Raw genomic sequence first — 19,039 nt, forward strand, 5'->3', positions numbered from 1 at the left:
TACACCAAAATGCTAAAATCCGATTTTTTAAGCATAAAATGCTAAATTAATCTTTTCTAGTGGTATTGGCAACTCATATATCAAAAATTAATTATGTTCAAACAATTAAATTAATCTTTAATCGATTTTTGAGCATAAAATTAATTTTCACTAAGAATCACAAACTCCCCCTAACTAATAGCAAGAATGCAATCAAAAATTATTATTATAAGCATTTTTCAAGATTTATTAAAAGTGCTAAAATTATTTTAAACACTAAGTGAAGATAGGTTGGTCAAACCTAATTCTCTCCTAAGTGTCCAAAATCTTTCCTTGTCTAAGGGTTTTGTAAAGATATCCGCTAATTGGTGTAAAGTATCAACAAATTCTAGAACTACATCTTCCTTAGTGACATGGTCTCTAATGAAGTGATGTCTTATTTCAATGTGCTTAGTTCTAGAGTGTTGGATGGGATTTTTAGTGAGACAAATAGCACTAGTATTGTCACACTTGATAAGAATGGTACCTACTTCAATTCCATAATCAAAAAGTTGTTGTTTCATCCATAAAACTTGTGCACAACTACCGGCTGAAATGTATTCCGCTTCAGTGGTAGATAATGCAACACAATTTTGTTTCTTTGAAAACCAAGAAATCAACATATTTCCAAGGAATTGACAAGTACCGGAGGTGCTTTTCCTATCTAATTTGCATCCTCCATAATCCGCATCAGAAAAGGCATGCAAGCTAAAGCTAGAGTCTCTAGGATACCAAAGTCCTAAACTAGGAGTGTCCTTAAGGTATCTAAAGATTCTCTTAACAGCTAGTAAATGTGATTCCTTAGGACATGATTGAAATCTAGCACATAAGCAAACACTAAACATAATGTCCGGTCTACTTGCAGTTAGATAAAGCAAAAAGCCAATCATTGACCTATATAATTTAACATCTATACATTTACCTCCTTCATCTAAGTAAAGCTTTGTTGAAGAGCTCATTGGAGTGTCATGAGGTTTCCCATTTTCCAGTCCAAACTTCTTGAGCATATCTTTGACGTACTTAGCTTGATTAATGAAGATGCCATTTTTGCTTGATTTGGAGTCCCAAGAAAAATGAGAGCTCCCCCATCATGCTCATCTCAAACTCACTTTGCATTAGCTTAGAAAATTCTTGGCAAAGAATATCATTAGTAGAGCCAAATATTATATCATCAACATAAATTTGAACTACTAATAAATATTTACCTTTATGCTTTAAAAACAATGTAGTGTCAACCTTCCCTTTTGAAAAACCTTTTTCAATTAAAAAATTTGACAATCTTTCATACCAAGCTCTAGGAGCTTGTTTTAAACCATAAAGAGCTTTTGTCAATTTAAGAACATGATCCGAAAATTTTGAATCTTCAAAACCTGGAGGTTGTTCCACATACACTTCTTCCTTTATAAAACCATTTAAAAATGCACTTTTAACATCCATTTGATATAATTTAAATTCATGAAAACATGCAAATGCTAATAACATTCTAATTGCTTCCATCCTAGCTACGGGAGCGTATGTTTCATCGTAGTCTATGCCTTCTTCTTGAGTATACCCTTGAGCAACAAGTCTAGCCTTGTTTCTCACTATATTACCACTTTCATCAAGCTTATTCCTAAACACCCATCTAGTACCTACAGTAGATTTATTACAAGGCCTTTCAACTAATGTTCATACTTTACTTCTCTCAAATTGATTTAATTCTTCTTGCATAGCCATAATCCAATGTTCATCATTTAATGCTTCTTTAATATTCTTAGGCTCTATGCATGAAATAAATGCAACATAATCACAAATATTTCTAAGAGAAGATCGAGTTGTTACCCCTTTGGATGGATCACCTATAATCTCACCACCCTTGACATAGTTGTACTCTCTTGGATAAGATATTTCCCTTTCTTCAATGGTTGGATTCTCAAGAGGATCATGAGTTTCCTCATTTTTCGTTTCTTCCTTTGATGATGGTTCTCCAACTTCATGTCTAGTGTCATTTGAATTTATAACACCTACATCATCATTCACACAAGAATCCTTCCTCGGAAGGGGATTATCATCGAAAACAACATGTATAGACTCTTCTACAACTAAAGTTCTTTTATTAAATACTCGATAAGCTTTAGAATTTAAGGAATAACCCAGAAAAATTCCTTCATCACTTTTAGCATCAAATTTGCCAAGGTTTTCTTTACCGTTGTTTAAAACAAAACATTTACATCCAAAAGGATGAAAATAGCTAATGTTAGGCTTTTTATTTTTGAGAATTTCATATGGAGTTTTCTTTAAAATTGGCTTAATCATTACTCGATTTACAACATAACAAGCAGTATTTGTGGCTTCCGCCCAAAAATATTTTGGCAAATTATTTTCACAAAGCATGGTTCTAGCCATTTCTTCTAAAGTTCGATTTTTCCTCTCAACAACTCCATTTTTTTGAGGGGTTCTAGGTGCTGAAAAATTGTGGCTAATACCATTAGAATTACAAAAATCAATAAATCCAAGATTTTCAAATTCAGTGCCATGATCACTCCAAACACTAGTTATAGAGTAACCTTTTTCATTTTGGATTATTTTTGAAAATGTGATGAACTGTTCTAATGCTTCATCTTTAGTACTTAAAAATAGAACCCAAGTATATCTAGAATAGTCATCTACCAAGACAAATGCATATTGTTTTCCACCCAAGCTAGTAGTCCTAGTTGGCCCAAAAAGATCTACATGGATCAATTGTAATACTCTACTAGTTGATACGTCATTAATGGATTTAAAAGAAACGCGCTTTTGTTTTCCTTTAGCACAAGCATCACAGATTTTATCATTATCAAATTTAAGCTTAGGTAACCCTCGAACTAAATCACCTTGAATTAGCCGTTGCAAAACACTCATACTAGCATGTCCTAGTCTCCTATGCCATAACCAACTATCATCCTCATCCTTAGCAACAAGGCATAAATTAGTCATATCAATAGAATCTAAATGCACCATGTAAATGTTTCATATTCTATGACCAACAAGCATAATCCGATTAGATGCAATGTCAATGACTTTACAACCATTAATATCAAATAAGACATTGAATCCTTTATCGCATAATTGACTAATACTCAATAGATTATGCTTTAATCCATTCACATATAAAACATTCTTAATTTTTATGGAAGAGGTATTACCTATTGTACTAATACCTTCAATGTAACCTTTTGAATTGTCTCCAAAAGTCACTTCTCCTCCATTTTTGGCGTTAAGCTCAATGAACCGGTTTTTGTCTCCGGTCATATGTCTTGAGCATCCACTATCAAGGTACCATGAGTTTGAATTTGTTTCCCGTGTCTTGTAGCAATGCTCCTTTCCCTACAAACATAGATTAATTTTTGATTTTTGGTACCCAAATTCTTTTGGGTCATATTCATTAGTTTCCAAAATCCTAGTCCCCTTAGGTATCCATTTGTGTAGGATATTTTTATCTTTAGTAGTAATGAGTTCTTTAGGAACCCACATACTTCTAATGATTTTTCCATTAGAGGTTCTTTGGGGACCTCTATGATTGTAGTTTCTAAAACTTTTTCTAACAAAGTTGGATTTTGAATTTCCACCTCTTTCAAAATGTTTTGTTCCAACTTTATCAAAAGAAGTTTTAAGATCATCAATTTTCTTTTGATGATCATCATTGATCTTTGAAAGTAAATTGTGCAAATCTAAATTTTTCTTTTCAAACTCTTCTAGTTTGATTTGCAAATCTTTGATTTTACTTTCAAGATCGTTGTTGGTTTTGGATATGAGTTTGTTTTCATTTTTCAATTTTGAAACATCATTTTTATATTTTAAAAACAATTTCTCATAATCCGAAGCCAACCCATTGTACTCCTCAAATAACTCATCATAAGATAAATCATCAAAATCGGATGAGTTAGAGGTTACCTTAGAATCTTCCCCTAATGCCATCAAGCACAAGTTTGCTACTTCTTGTTCCTCTTCATCGGAAATTTCTTCATCGCTCCATGTAGCCACATGAGCCTTGTGCTTATTCTTTGATTGACCCTTTTTCTTCAATTGTGGGCAATCATATTTGACATGCCCCAGCTTTTTGCATTCATAGCAAATGATTGGGTCCTTCTCTTTTGGTTCATTTTTGAGGCCTTCTTTTCGTTTGAATTTTCTTCCTTGGTAAGGTCTCATCATTTTTCTGAACCGTTTGGCAAACAATGCCATTTCCTCGTCATCATCATCATTATTAGAATCACTCTCATCTTTTGTGGATTTGAGAGCAACTCTAATATTTTTCTTCTTCTCCTTCTCCTTTGGTGTCTCTTCAACTTTATCAAGGTCCACCTCATCTTCAAGCATCATCTCATGAGTGAGGAGTGAACCGATAAGTTCTTCAAGAGTTAAGGACGATAGGTCCTTAGACTCGATGATTGCCGTCTTCTTTGATTGCCATGATTTTGGGATGGAGTATACTAACTTCCTCACAAGCTTTTCATTTGAGATGATCTCTCCATATGATTTGAGACCATTGACAATCGTTGAAAATCTATTCGTCATAGCTTTGATGTCTTCATTTGGTTTCATCCTGAAATTTTCATAGCTATGCGTTAGAATACTAATTTTTGATTTCTTTACCTCATCGGTACCTTCATGTGTGACTTGAAGCTTGTCCCATATTTCTTTGGCGGTTGTACACGATGAAACTCTTCCGTATTCATCTGGTCCAAGAGCACAAAAGATAATATGGATGGCTTTGGAGTTGAGCTGGAACATTTTTGTATCTCCTTCACTCCACAACCTTGGATGAGTGATAGGCTTAATGTATCCTTCTTCTACGGCATTCCATGCTCCCATGTCACTTGCATGAATGAAGTACATCATTCTATTCTTCCAATAGGCGTAGTTAGCTCCATTGAAGAAAGGAGGCTTGTTGACGGGCATCGAATCGAGACCGGAGTCGAAGTTTGAAGCGGAGGCCATTGATGACTTTAATAATCGATATAACTCTTCCCGAATCGACTCAAGAGGCGATAAAACCTTCAAATGAGTTAGGCTCTGATGCCAATTGTTGAGTTAATCGAATGATGGAATCGGCCAAGAGGGGGGTGAATTGGTAATTAAAATTTTTGTGGAAGCTTTTGCAGAAAATTGAAAGTAATTGCACAGCGATTTACAGTGGTTCGACTTTCTCAAACAAAGTCTACGTCCACTACCTTAGCTATCCACACTAAGGATTTTCCAACAAATTCACTAATTTGTTCTTTCTTTTGAGGCCAAAGAGATAACCTTACAATTCCCTCAAGAGTATACCCCAACTCTTGAGAACACTCTTTTCTCAAAGAGAAGATTACAAATTTGCAAACTTACAAGAAAACCTCACAAGGTAAGATGTTTGCACAATTCTAGAACAAAGAAAAGAACACTCAAAGATGGATACAATTGAGCACAAAAAGTGTTCTTGAAAGCAAAATGAATATTGAATGAAAATAGGCTTGAAATGCTCAAACTTGAGGTTTGATGCTTTCTCTTTGATTCTCTCTTGATTCTAGTTGCTTGATGTTTCTTGTTTTTGATCAATGGCTTCTAAGCTTGCTTAAATACACCTTGGATCACTTCTGAACGTTGGGGATGATTAGAGAAGATATTATAGCCGTTTTAGTGTGAAAACATTTAATAAAACAGCTTGGAGCGTGGGGGGAATCGGTTCCCCCTCATAGGGAATCGGTTCCCTAAGTGTAAAATTCAAATATTTCGACCGTTGAACAGGGGGAATCGGTACCCCCTTGGGGGGGATCGGTTCCCTCCGAGCATACTGGAATTCTCGGAACAAAACTGTTTAGGGGGGAATCGGTTCCTCCTATGGGGGAATCGGTTCCCTCCGAGCATTCTGGAAATCCCGGAGCCAAACCATTCAGGGGGGAATCGGTTCCTCCTATGGGGGGGAATCGGTTCCCTCTGAGCAATCTGGAATTTTTGGCTTTGAATTGGTTCGAAATACTTTGTAAAATTATTTTGAAATTGTTTTATGATTAAAACTTAATTTTACACTTAAGTAAGGATTAAAAATGATTTTTGAAATATTTGGAGTAATGTTTTGATATTCGAATAGTTATATCGAATATACTTAGAAAATCATTTGGAAAATCTTAAAATCCATTTAACTTAATTTGTTATATCGAAATATCAAAATGTTTCAACACTTAGGTTAATCATTTGACTACTTACTTATGGTGTACAGGTGGAAATTTGATATACGATTTATTTCATGATCACAAATATGACATATTACTGTATCACGATCTAGGTATTATGATTTATGGCTAAACTGATTTATATTGGATTTTTATATGGATAGGATTCTGAAGTATGGGTCACACAGCTCTAATCCAGCTGGTAAGATCTTACAGACCTAAGGATACCCTTGGTTAGGCTTAGTGGCCCAGGGCATATCCTTAGGTTGATTCCCTTTTGCTGTGTGCTTAGGTAACCTTACGGATCTAAGGATATCCTTGGGTAGACCCATAGACCCCAAGGTATATCCTTAGATTGGTTCCCTTATGTTGTGTGCCTAGGGTAACTCTACGGATCTAATGATATCATTGGGTAGGCCCATAGGCTCCAAGGTATATCCTTAGGTTGACTTCCCTTTTGCTGTGTGCTGAGGGTAAGCCCTATGGATGCAGTTCTGGGGAACTTCATAATGGAGTTTGGTTGGAGGTTCAACTATGGTTTTAAAAGATTATATCTTTTTACTGGTTTTGATTGAAACACACTAGACATCCTATTCGACCTCATGAAAACGTGATAGTATGAAAGGTTTCCTATGAACTGTGATCTTCATGGTTTCTACTTGATGTACTATTAATGGAACCCTAGATTATTCTACAAACTGGTATACGTCTGATTCAATAAGGAAATTATATGGCTTTTTATTTATCTGCATGTCATGTAGCATCATCTGGTAGTTCTGTGTTACTGAGCTTTTCGAAGCTCACTTTATTACTCACCATTACAAATTAAAATAATTGTATCAATGTAGCTATTGACATCGATAAGGGAGTTCTTCCGGCGTTGCTTGTAGAGTATGATACATGTGATTAGGGGCATCTAGATTGTATTTTTTTTATATCTGAGTCTGAAACCCTGTTTTATTTCTGAATATTAATAAATCATTTTATGATTTTACATGTTTTAATAAAAGTTTTAAATTTTCCACTATTTTTACGGTGGGTCGCTCTGGTGTCCCTAATGTGACACTCTAGATCGAATCGAGTTATCTACATCGGTCTTAGGGGGTTACATGGTGGGCTGGGTATGTACCCCTATGGGCTCAAAACCGATGGGGATGATGGATGATGTGATGGTTCCGGTGGTGATACTGATGTCGAATTGGAAGCGTCTACTCTCTGCCCACTAGTCGGGGGACGATAAGATTGTGTCGATGGACGTCTATCTCGACACCGATGAATTCTCACCCCTCGTGCTTTCTCAGAAAGTATGAAAGACTTCTCATTTTTATTGAACCACTCCACAGTCATCCATAACCATCTAACCAGTTTCAGCATAAAACTACCAAGGGGGCAAGCGTTGATAACGGTTCTCCTAAATCGTAATCCAATCTCTATGCTTTATCACCCAGTTAACCTATTTTTCCTTGTTTGTCTATGTTATGCATATTGTCCAAATTCATAAGTGATTAATGAATATATTGTGTACAACAAAAATGATTAAGCACACGATCAATTGGATGCCACACAACAATAACATATAAGAGGCACAACTGACATCTATACATCTAATGGCCCACTCAAGTGAGGTGAGATGCAAGCCTTTATTTCATCACTCACATACGGTATCCATTGAAACTAAAACATATATATATATATATCTTATCAAAATAATGTTCTAATTATATAAAGTAAATTAAATAAAATTATTCAAATTTTAAGACGTACCTCTGAACTAGCCTTTTGATCAATAACTAGACGAATATCTTCTAGTTAACTAGGGATATCTGATGCAGGTTGGAGCACGTCTCAATGAACCTTGAGAACAATGACAACTTAATTGAAGGATCTAAGAAGGAATGAAGCACCTGCAGTAAGTGAATAGACACAAAAAGAAAGGTTAAGAGAAGGTTGATGTAATGGATAAAGGAGAGATAGAGGACGATAGAGTTGCGAAAGAATGGTTAAGTGTTTAATTATTGTGATGGTCTTATGAAAGAAATAAGGTTAAGGTGATGTAGTATCTTATAAGACTAAGAATGAACCAATGTTATAGATGAGCAAAGACCTGATTCTTATAAGTCTTTATAAGGGGTGGTAGATAAATGACTTGTACTCGCTATCTATGAGAGATAGGAACCACAAGTATCAAATGATAAGTAGGGGTTGACGCCACAAGTGTAGGACACTTGATAAATCGATAAAGTCTTTAAAAGAAAAATAAAAAAAGATAAACTCTCAATGATATTTCAAAGATGAATAATGGTTGTTTTACAAAGGAAATAATCTATCCTATTTATATATTATGAAAAGGAACAAGGCCAAAAGATACATGAACATTCGACCATGGATATGTCCTTTCATAAAGTCTTACTTTAATTAAATACATAATATGAAAAGGTTATAATGTTTCGAACAAAGGGTGGAGGGATACATCTTGGCCGAATAGTGCATATAACTCTTCATCTTGGTGCCAAGTTGGTTGGTTATTAACCCTTGGTTGAATAGATAGGTTTCTCTTTACTTTGGTGCCTAAGGAGTGTACATGTAATGCATACAGCTAGAATAGCACACGCTTGGCACCTGGGGTCTCCATTGGTTCCCTTGGTGTGGTCTCGGCCATAGGATGATATGTGAATGTCTTTGGAAACCAAGATAAGCTAGCAATATAGTGAGCTAGGTGAGTGTCATATTAAGCTAACTAGGTGAGCTATAGCTTGATGAACTCAAAATAGCTAGCTATAGTCTTCAACATTCCTCATCTACTCTCTAAGCTCCATCCAGCTGACTTTTAGTCCACTTTTGTAACTTTGGTCCATATGGCATCTCCAGTTGAGTTTAGCTCCATAATAGCTCCCCAACTAAGTTGAGCTTTCCTTTGATCCATACGAGCTGCCATTGATATTGTGAGCTAATTGTGAGTTGCCATGCTTTTCCAAATACCTCCCAAAGCTACTCAAAGATGTATCGTCCTTTAATGCACCTATATGAGAGAAAACATTAATCAAACAAGAGTTAAATGAGCTTGTAACAATCTAAAGGTGTCCTGCCACCAATGAATACTACATAATGAGCTAAGAATGAATGCCATGAGCTAAAGGAATAATGATGCAAGTTAAGTGAGCTAATGTAAATGTATTATGAGCTAAGTTAACTTTATATAAGCTAAGGATTCAATGCAAACATGATGTCATTATACTAAATGATATGCAAACATATTAATGAAGTACAAAACATGTGTAAATCATATTATAAGCTAAGTAGAGATGTGTGAATGAATTTATATTAATATTCAACACGCAACAAGTTGTATAATTTATTATTCAAGGCTATTAAATTATCAAAGGAATTGAAAACATTAAAGCAAAGAGTTGAAAGGATTTCCCTGAATAATTTAGCCTTGGAACGAGTAACGGGTCCTTTAGGCAAGACTTATGGGTCATCCTTGGGCGTGCATGTATCAATATCTCTATGATTCTTTCTTGTTTCCGACCACCTATTTAATATAATATAAACATTATTTCATTATTTACTTAAAAATATTTAAATTAAAATTTAGTATTGAAATTACCTTAATAATAGCATGAATACATATGCCTCACTCACGATTGGGTATAAGAAATGCATGTAGAACCACTCCTATGATTGGAGAAGCAAGAGACAACCACCGATAGCAATTTTACTATAATTTATTGCATTACACATTTATCTAAAGAGAAATGCCAAAATTACGGAGGCCCAACTATATGTGACTGCTTCATCAAAATTAATGAAGTGACGCAACCGCATATAATGAACTTGGTTGCGAGATTTGTTGGGAATTAATATTCCTCCAATTATTTGTAGTATATATGCCCGGGCACATGCCTTTGCTTCATCCTCAGACGCATTTTCATTTAAATATTCAAAATTGCCTTTTAGCCATGATAATGATATCCTACCACCATTGAACTTTACCGGAGAAGCTCCAAGATACTTGATGCATAACAAATGTCAATCACCATCGTCCATACCACACATAATATTCCCATCAACCGGGAGCCCCAAATGCATTGACACATCCTCCAGTGTAATGGTGCACTCTCTGCATGGGAGATGGAATGTGTGTGTCTTCGATCTCCACCTCTCATTTAATGTGGAAATTAGGGTGGATTCGAGTTTGCAACCTACAACTACTTTCGCAATATAACCAATTCTGGTAGCAATCAAATACCACCAAATACGTCTTAGTGTCGCCATCTTTGTGTTTCGAATAAATAGTTCCAATATACGATCATTTTCCTAATTAATAAACATTCAACGAATTAAAATTTAAAATAATATAAAATAAATTTCAATTTTGGTGTGAGTATGAAGAGGGTTTATATAGGGGAGGGGGAGGGTGTTTGGGCTGGAGATCCGGACAGGAGCGTTGGGTGGGAAGGAAAGACTCCCCCCAAAAATGCGCCTTCCAATGTGGTATCTTTTCCCCGTGAAGGCGCGCTCCCTGCAACATGCCCTTGCCACTGTGTCGCCAGGTCAGCAAAACCCCTAGAAGGCACACCCCTGGAATATGCCTTCCCCACCGTAGTGCCCAGTCAGCAAAAACCCTGCCAAGACGCCCCTCGAAAACGCTCATTCGCTCTATCCCGTCAGAATGGTGTTAGCTTGGGAAATAATGAGGAATTGATGTTAGATTGGGGATATTTAGTTTTTAGGGTGATTTTTAAGTAAAATTGACAATATTTTGTCCAACGATATTCTGTCTCTCTAACTAGGGGTGTTCAAATTAATCTGTTATCGTTACCTTTACTATTAACCGATATAATTACTACATTTTATAGGTTAATTAATCGAACAATTACGGTTACGATTAACCGTTTTGATTAACCGAACTGCTAAAAATATTGATTAACGGTTACGGTTATGGTTAAGGGATTTTGATAAATGGTTAACCATCGATTAACCGTTAATAAATTATAGTCAATTAATTATATTTTTTAGAGAATAGAATTAAAAATAAATCAAAATGATTCATCCTATTTTTTAGTTATCACATTTTTCTTATATAGGAGTACATTAAATCAAATGTATGTGGAAGAAATACATGATTTTAAATTATAAAATATAAATATTCACGTAAGATTTTAAATTGTAAAAAAATGAATATACCTTATAATATATATTTCTATAAAATAAAATGCATTTACAAATAAATAATTTTTACAAATATATATATTTCTTATCGAAAATTTATGAAAATTTAAAAATTTTGAGTTGTGTTATGTTTGAAAAGTATTGTTATAGGTCAATCATAGGTTAACCCTATAACCGAATCGTTAATAAGGGTTAACTGTTAGCGATTAACTGCTTCTTAATAGTTAGGTTACGATTAACAAAATTTAATAACTGTCATAACGGTTAACCGACCGTTTAAATTTAAAGGTACAATTAACCGACCATAAACACCCCTATCTCTAACCGTCTATGAATAACTCTATAAAATCTTAAATCCTAAATCAAACTAAATCTCCAAAACCCTAACCTTTCTCTAACAAAATTAAAATATATTGATTACATTTTATTTTTAAGGATAATTTTATCGAGTACCATTAGATAATGATAGATATTTTTCTTTAAAGTTAATAAGTTTTAATATAAATTATGAATTTTTTTATTAAGCTAAAGGTGATTATAAAGTAGTATATGTTTTAAATACTCTTAATCATTTGACAATGAACTCTATCTCTAACCGTCTATGAATAACTCTATAAAATCTTAAATCCTAAATCAAAAGAAAGCTCTAAAACCCTAACCTTTCTCTAACAAAATTAAAATATATTGATTACATTTTATTTTTAAAGATAATTTTATTGAGTACCATTAGATAATGATAGATATTTTTCTTTAAAGCTAATAAGTTTTAATATAAATTATGATTTTTTTTATTAAGCTCAAGGTGATTATAAAGTGGTAGTATATGTTTTAAATATTCTTAATCATTTGACAATGAACGCTTAATCACTCTTGCAGTCGCTGGTACTCGAATGTGACCTCTAAGAACAACAACGATTCCTTTAACCACTAAGACAAGTTGGTTCATACTAAATTATAAAATTTGGATTTAACATAATCCGAGACAATATATAAATATCAGTAACGAAATTTAAGTCATTACAAGTGTTTTAATATTTTTATAAAAATATATGCTACAAAAGTTATTTTAATCAAAATTTTATTTTTAGTTAAACTATATTTAATATTTTTCCCATGTATCTTAAGTTCCTATTTTAATTTGTTCACTTATGCTTTTAAATACTATAACATAATTATAATTATTATTTCTAAAAAGTAAAAGAACAAAAAGAAGTCCTTTGAGACCTATTTTTCCCCACGCCATGTTTCTTAACTTTTCACTATTGAATTGTGAAAAGTTTATCCATTAATTTTTTAATCATGAATTTTGAATATTATTCACTTTTTCCATTATATTTATTATTTATTAAGTTTTAGTAATAAAAGTTTTTAGTTTTAATTTTTATTTATAAAACATATTTTAAAAATTTCCATTTAATGTTTTTTTCAAATATGCAAATTTATAATATTTATTTTTTAAAATATTTAATAAAATTATAAGTAAAGTTTAAATATTTGATCACTAAAAATAAAAAATGACAAATTTAATGAGATAAAAAACTTTAAAAAATTGAGTAGTTTGTGATGATTGCAATGTAGTATCTGTTTATAATTTTTCTTAATCATTAACGGCATGCACCTTATAGATGTAGATGTTCGAACTCATGAACTTAATAAACAACAACAACAACCCCTTTAATCAATGAAATCACTCAACATGTTTAGAAAAAGTAAAACTTATATTCCAGAGTTTTCACCGACTCTCTGTAATATAATGTCTTATATATATATATATACAATAAAACTAATTTTAACATTATGGGCTAGTTTTGTATAGATTTTGAAAAAATGTCTTTTAAAAGCGTTGTAGAAACGTACTTTTAAAAGTGATGTATAAAAATATAGTTTAATTATTTGATATTATTGTTAAAAAGTGAGTCTAAAAAGATAAAATGTTCATTATAAAAATTATTTTATAAATTAAAAATATAAATAAATATAAATAAAAATATATAATTATAATAAAAATATATTTTATGATAACTCACTATTAATATTTTAATATATAAACCATGAATTTTATTTATTTTTAAGTAATTAAAATAAATTATTAAGTAATAAGTTATATTTTTAAGTATGTTAGTATTAAATTATTAAAATAAAATGTAAATACATAATTGAGTGGACCACGTACATTATTAAGAATAAAATTATAATTTATTTTAAAACGTAAAATTAAAAATAAAAAAACTAAAAATCTTAGTTAATTTGAAACCACCGTTTTCACCATTATTTTTTCTTAATTTTTTATCTGTTTACGTTGATTTGTTATATATGACGAGTTTCAACAAATCTTCATCGACAAAAAAAGATAGTGATTCTGCGATCAAATCTCTATCATTATTGGACGATAACTAATTGAATTAATCCAAATATATTATATTAAAACACTCAGATATTTTGTGGTACATATTATATATCCTTTCGGAAGTGACTATTTCGACTCAAACTTTTACTGTAGTTGTGGTTGTAGGTGTGGATGCCGATGATGGTAATAATGATGGTGATGAAGAAAAGACGTCCTCAATACTAATTTCCATACTGCTGATTTTTTTCTTGGTTCAATCGGTCCACGACGAAGATTTTTCATTTGTATCATCTTTAGTTGGCTCAGAAGCAGCCGACACCGATTCGATAGCTTCTTTAACTTCCGTTATTGGTGCAGGTGAAACTTCATCGTTTCCGATGATGGATTGGACTGAAAGTATCATGATCATTGAAATCAAAATAATAACTAAGTAATCTTTTCCATTTTTTCTCTGTTTATTTGTAATGGAAAAGAAAAGAAAAAGTATATGAATTTATTTAGTGAAATGTGATGAGAGATTTGAGGTTGAAATCATGACGCAATTTATAGCATTTTGGACGAGATATATGCTGCGAGTCTATGGGAAGGTCACTCACAAAATTTTTTTATATTGGTTATAATTTTGACACATAATTTTAGGTTAGGATTGTGCAAAAAAATTGAGAAAAAATAAAAAGAAATTATGTGGTTCTATTTGGTTGGGTTAATTTTAATTTTACGGTTCAATTTAGACATCTAGTTTCACAATTTTAGGCTTGTAACGTCTTGATTATTCTAAAATATGCACTCTAACATAGGACAAGGGGTTAAAAGAAATAATTAAACTCCTATGTTAGGGTTAGTTTATGATTGTGCCTATGCAACGGGCAGCGAGGGCACTCGGGATTTATCGTCCTCTTACTTTAGTGACACCGGTGTCATCGATGGCGGTGAAGGATCAAAAAGTTTCCAAAAAGGTTTGAAATGACGTTAAACTAAGTGGGACTGATGAGAGTATGGAGGTAGGGCTTGACGAACCAATGCCAGACGACGTGAATGTTGAAGGAAATGTCAGTTATTGGTTTAATAAAATAACACATTAGATTTTTTAAATAAAATCAAGAGTTTAAATTTAAATATTTATAAATAGAATAAATTAGGTGGAGAAGAAATCAGTGATTAATTCGAAATAAGAAAACCTCTTGATTCAATATTTATTTTTAAAATTAAATCAAAATATTTTATTTTTCTTATTTTTAAATTTCCAAAATAGGTTACTTAAAGTACGTTATCAATTTATTTATGAGTAAAGTATAATAATGGTCACTGAATTTTTCTAAAGCTTTCATTTTGGTCCCCCAACTTTTAAAACTTACAATAAAATCCTCCAACATTTAGTCCATTTGCAATATGGTCCCCGACGTAACCGACCGTTTGATGTTGTTACACTGTTGTTAGTACGTTTGCAATATGGTCACTGAACTTTTTAGACACTTGCATTTTAAACCCCAAATTCCTTTTCGATCTCAAATTTCATTTTTCGCTTCTCTCTTCTCATTTCCAGCATAACTTTTCAGTCGGGAAGCATAGGAAATTCTAATATAACTTTGAATTATGCGGAGGTGTTGACTTGAATAAGGGTCCATTGAGAGAAGACCCGACCAAGGGACTATCGAGACCATCAACGATTCAATGTGTAATGTTAGATACATGTCATCTTAGGTGAAGCATAGATGTTCGATGAAATGCTTGTGAGAAAAAATGGGGTTAGAAATGCATAGTTGACAAATACTAATAAGATGAACTAAGTATCATTGTTGAAAGTCACCAACAAAGCTAAAATTATTTTGTTTAAATGACATATAATAATTTCTTTGTTTAATCCTTGTGGTTAAAGATTTTCCAACAGATGATCAAATATAATGAAATCCCAAACAGCACATTCACCTCTCGGTCTCTTTCGCTCACATGCACTCTCGTTTGGTTTTTTATCTTCAATTGTACAAACGAGAGTTCATGTGAGCAAAAGAGACTGAGAGGTGAATGCGCTGTTTGGGATTCAATTATATTTTATCATCTGTTGGAAAATTTTTAACCACAAGGATTAAACGAAGAAATTATTATATGTCATTTATACAAAATAATTCCAGCGTTGTTGGTGACTTTCAATAATCGTAATTAGTTCATCTTAGTAGTATTTGACAACTCTGCATTTCTAACCCCATTTTTTCACAAGCATTTCATCGAGCATCTATGCTTCACCTGAGATGACATGTATCTAATATTACACCTTGAATCGTTGATGGTCTCGATAGTCTCTTAGTCGAGTCTTCTCTCAATGGACCCTTATTCAAGTCAACAACTCCACATAATTAAAAGTTAGATTAGAATTTCCCATGAATCCCGGACTGAAAAGTTATGTTGGAAATGAGAAGAGAGAAGCGGAGAAAAAAATTTGAGATCGAAAAGTAATTTGGGGTTTAGAATGAAATTGAGGACTGTGTTGAAAGTTTTAAAAGTTGGGGCACCTAAATGCAAGCGCCTAAAAAGTTCAGTGACCATATTGCAAACATACTAACGACAGTGTAATGGCGTCAAACGACTGATTATGTCTGGGATCATATTGCAAACAACCTAATATTGGAGGACTGTATTGCAACTTTTAAAAGTTGGGGGGCTAAATGAAAGTTTTAGAAAAATTCGGTGACCATTACTATACTTTACCCTTTATTTATTTAAAGTACAAAAAGTTGTTTTATTTTCTTATTTTTAATTGTTATATGATTTATATAAAGTGGTTTTTAAATAAATTATTAAAATTAATCATTTGTAAGGTAAGTTTTTTTTGGATAAACCTAAGATAAATATAAGATAATATATGTTAAAAAACTCTCAATCATTTTGACAATGTACGCTCATACCTTGCATATACAATGCTCAAATCCAAGACCTCAAAGTATAACATCAATCTCTTAACCATTGAGGTTGCTTTTTTTTTAAACATTTAAGGTTCAATTAGGTTATCAATTTAAAGAGACAAAACATAACTAATAATAGAAAATAAAAAGAGAAAATTAAAATTAGAAGATTTATATAATAATAATAATAATAATGTTATAATTATCGAAATGATTAAAGGTAAACAAATACAATCGAATAGAAAAATAAAACATCAAGAGGTACGTGAAAAATCAAAAAAGAAAGAAAAATTCTACAACGCTCGTTGAACGTAGATGAGCACAGTTAACGATGAGCACCATTAAATTAATTTATAAAACGTTAAATTATAAAGTACTAAACATAATTATAATTAGTTAAAATCTAAATGTAATTTAATTAAAATAAAATATTTATAAAATATTAGTTTTTTATGGTAAACTATATCATTGACCACCTAACTATTTATCCCTTTTACTTTAACCACCAATTATTCAATTTTATCAATCGGGACACCTAACTATTTAAATCTTGTCAAACAAGTCACCTGCCTTAAGTATTAATGGAGGAGATGACGTGTCGGTTAATAAAATTTTATAATTACAAATTTAGTCCTAGCTTTTTATTTAATTCAATAAATTTAACCCTCGATTCGATGGCGACACTACGTGATTAGATTTTTTTCTTAATATTTTTATTTAATTTAATAAATTTTTCATCCAATCAAATGGTGCCGTGTGTCACCAATTGAATGAATAGAAAATAAATTGAATCAATAATTCCTATTGGTGGGGTTTGAACCCAAGATGTGAAGAGAGGAAACAAACACCCCAACTACTAGGCTGCACCGTTCAAATGACAAACCTATCATGACATAATATATATAGTTAATGGCAATAAAAAAAGGGAAAATCACCTAATAAGAACTCCAACATAGACTAATTAAATAATACGATAATATGATATATATGTACACAAATATTATAACTCATTAATATGTGAATGTATTTTATTTATATTTTAAATCATTTAAATGAAAAAATAAAAATAAAAATAATTTTAATATGTTATAATTGAAATAGAACGAAGAGTTTCGTTGACTTAGAATTTTCCTGATAGTTGAGTGCTTATCGTAGTAAGCATTTTAACTTATGCATTGACTTGTTTATATCCTGGTTAGAGTAAGAATTTTATATTTTATTATTTATTCATTATATATTTGAAGAAAATTTTAGGGGAAACTTGATTTTATTGAATTATTCTATTTTAATATAGTGTTGTTAAATAAGATTAGAATCCAATCAATGTTATAATATTTTAAAATATAAGATATGATATATTTCAGTTCAATAAAATTATAATAATGAAGGCAACTTATTAATTTAAAATATGTAAAAAGATACATTTCAATTATAACATGTTAAATTCACTTTTATTTTAATTTTTGCATTAAATATGATTTAAAATATAAATAAAACATATTAATTTATTAATCAATTATAATATTTGTTTATATATAGTTTATATTTTCATACTATTCAATTATTTCATGTTTGAATCCTTATAAGGTCATTTATTACCATTAAATATATTATAAATTAAATAGATCATGTTTTGTATATTAAACTAATTTAGTGGTCCAACTTAGTGGTTAGGGTGTTTAGTTTTTCAGCTTGCGTCATAAGCTCAAACCCCACAAAATGTGGTTATTGAGTTAATTTATTTTTCATTCATTCAATTGGTGACACGTGGCAATATTAGATTGGATGAAAAATTTATTAAATAAAAAATATTAAAAAATCCAATCAAATAGTGAAACATGCAACCATCGGATTAAGGATTAAATTTATTGAATTAAATAAAAGTTAGTACCAAATTAATAGAATGTGTAAGTAATGAGGACTAAATGTATAATTATACAAATTTTATTAACTGTCACGTCATCTCCTCCGTTAGTATTTAATGGAAGGTGGCTTGATTGACAATATTTAAATAGTTAGGGGATCCGATTGAAAAATTGAAAAATCAGTGGTTAAAGTAAAAGGGGTAAATAGTTAGGTGGTCAATGGTATAATTTACCCTAAAAACTAATGTTTTGTAAATATTATATTTTAATTAAATTACATTTAGATTTTTAACTAATTTATAATTATATGTTTAATATTTTATAATTTAATATTTTTAAATTAATTTAATGGTGCTCAACCGTACTTGTCGAACGTGACGACATCATCCAATAAAAAAATCACAAGCAAAGGAGATAAAAATTTCACTATGTAAAAAAGTACAAGATATGTTACATGCCAAAACCCTATTATCTCCTTTCTATTTATAGGGATCAAACGAAATATACTATTTCACGTCTTAAAAGCTCACACTTTTACTACTGTATTGATTGTAGCTTCATGTTCATGAT

Source organism: Hibiscus syriacus, unplaced genomic scaffold (assembly GCF_006381635.1).
Source record: "Hibiscus syriacus cultivar Baekdansim isolate YM2019G1 unplaced genomic scaffold, ASM638163v2 tig00110443_pilon, whole genome shotgun sequence".
NCBI lineage: Eukaryota > Viridiplantae > Streptophyta > Magnoliopsida > Malvales > Malvaceae > Hibiscus > Hibiscus syriacus.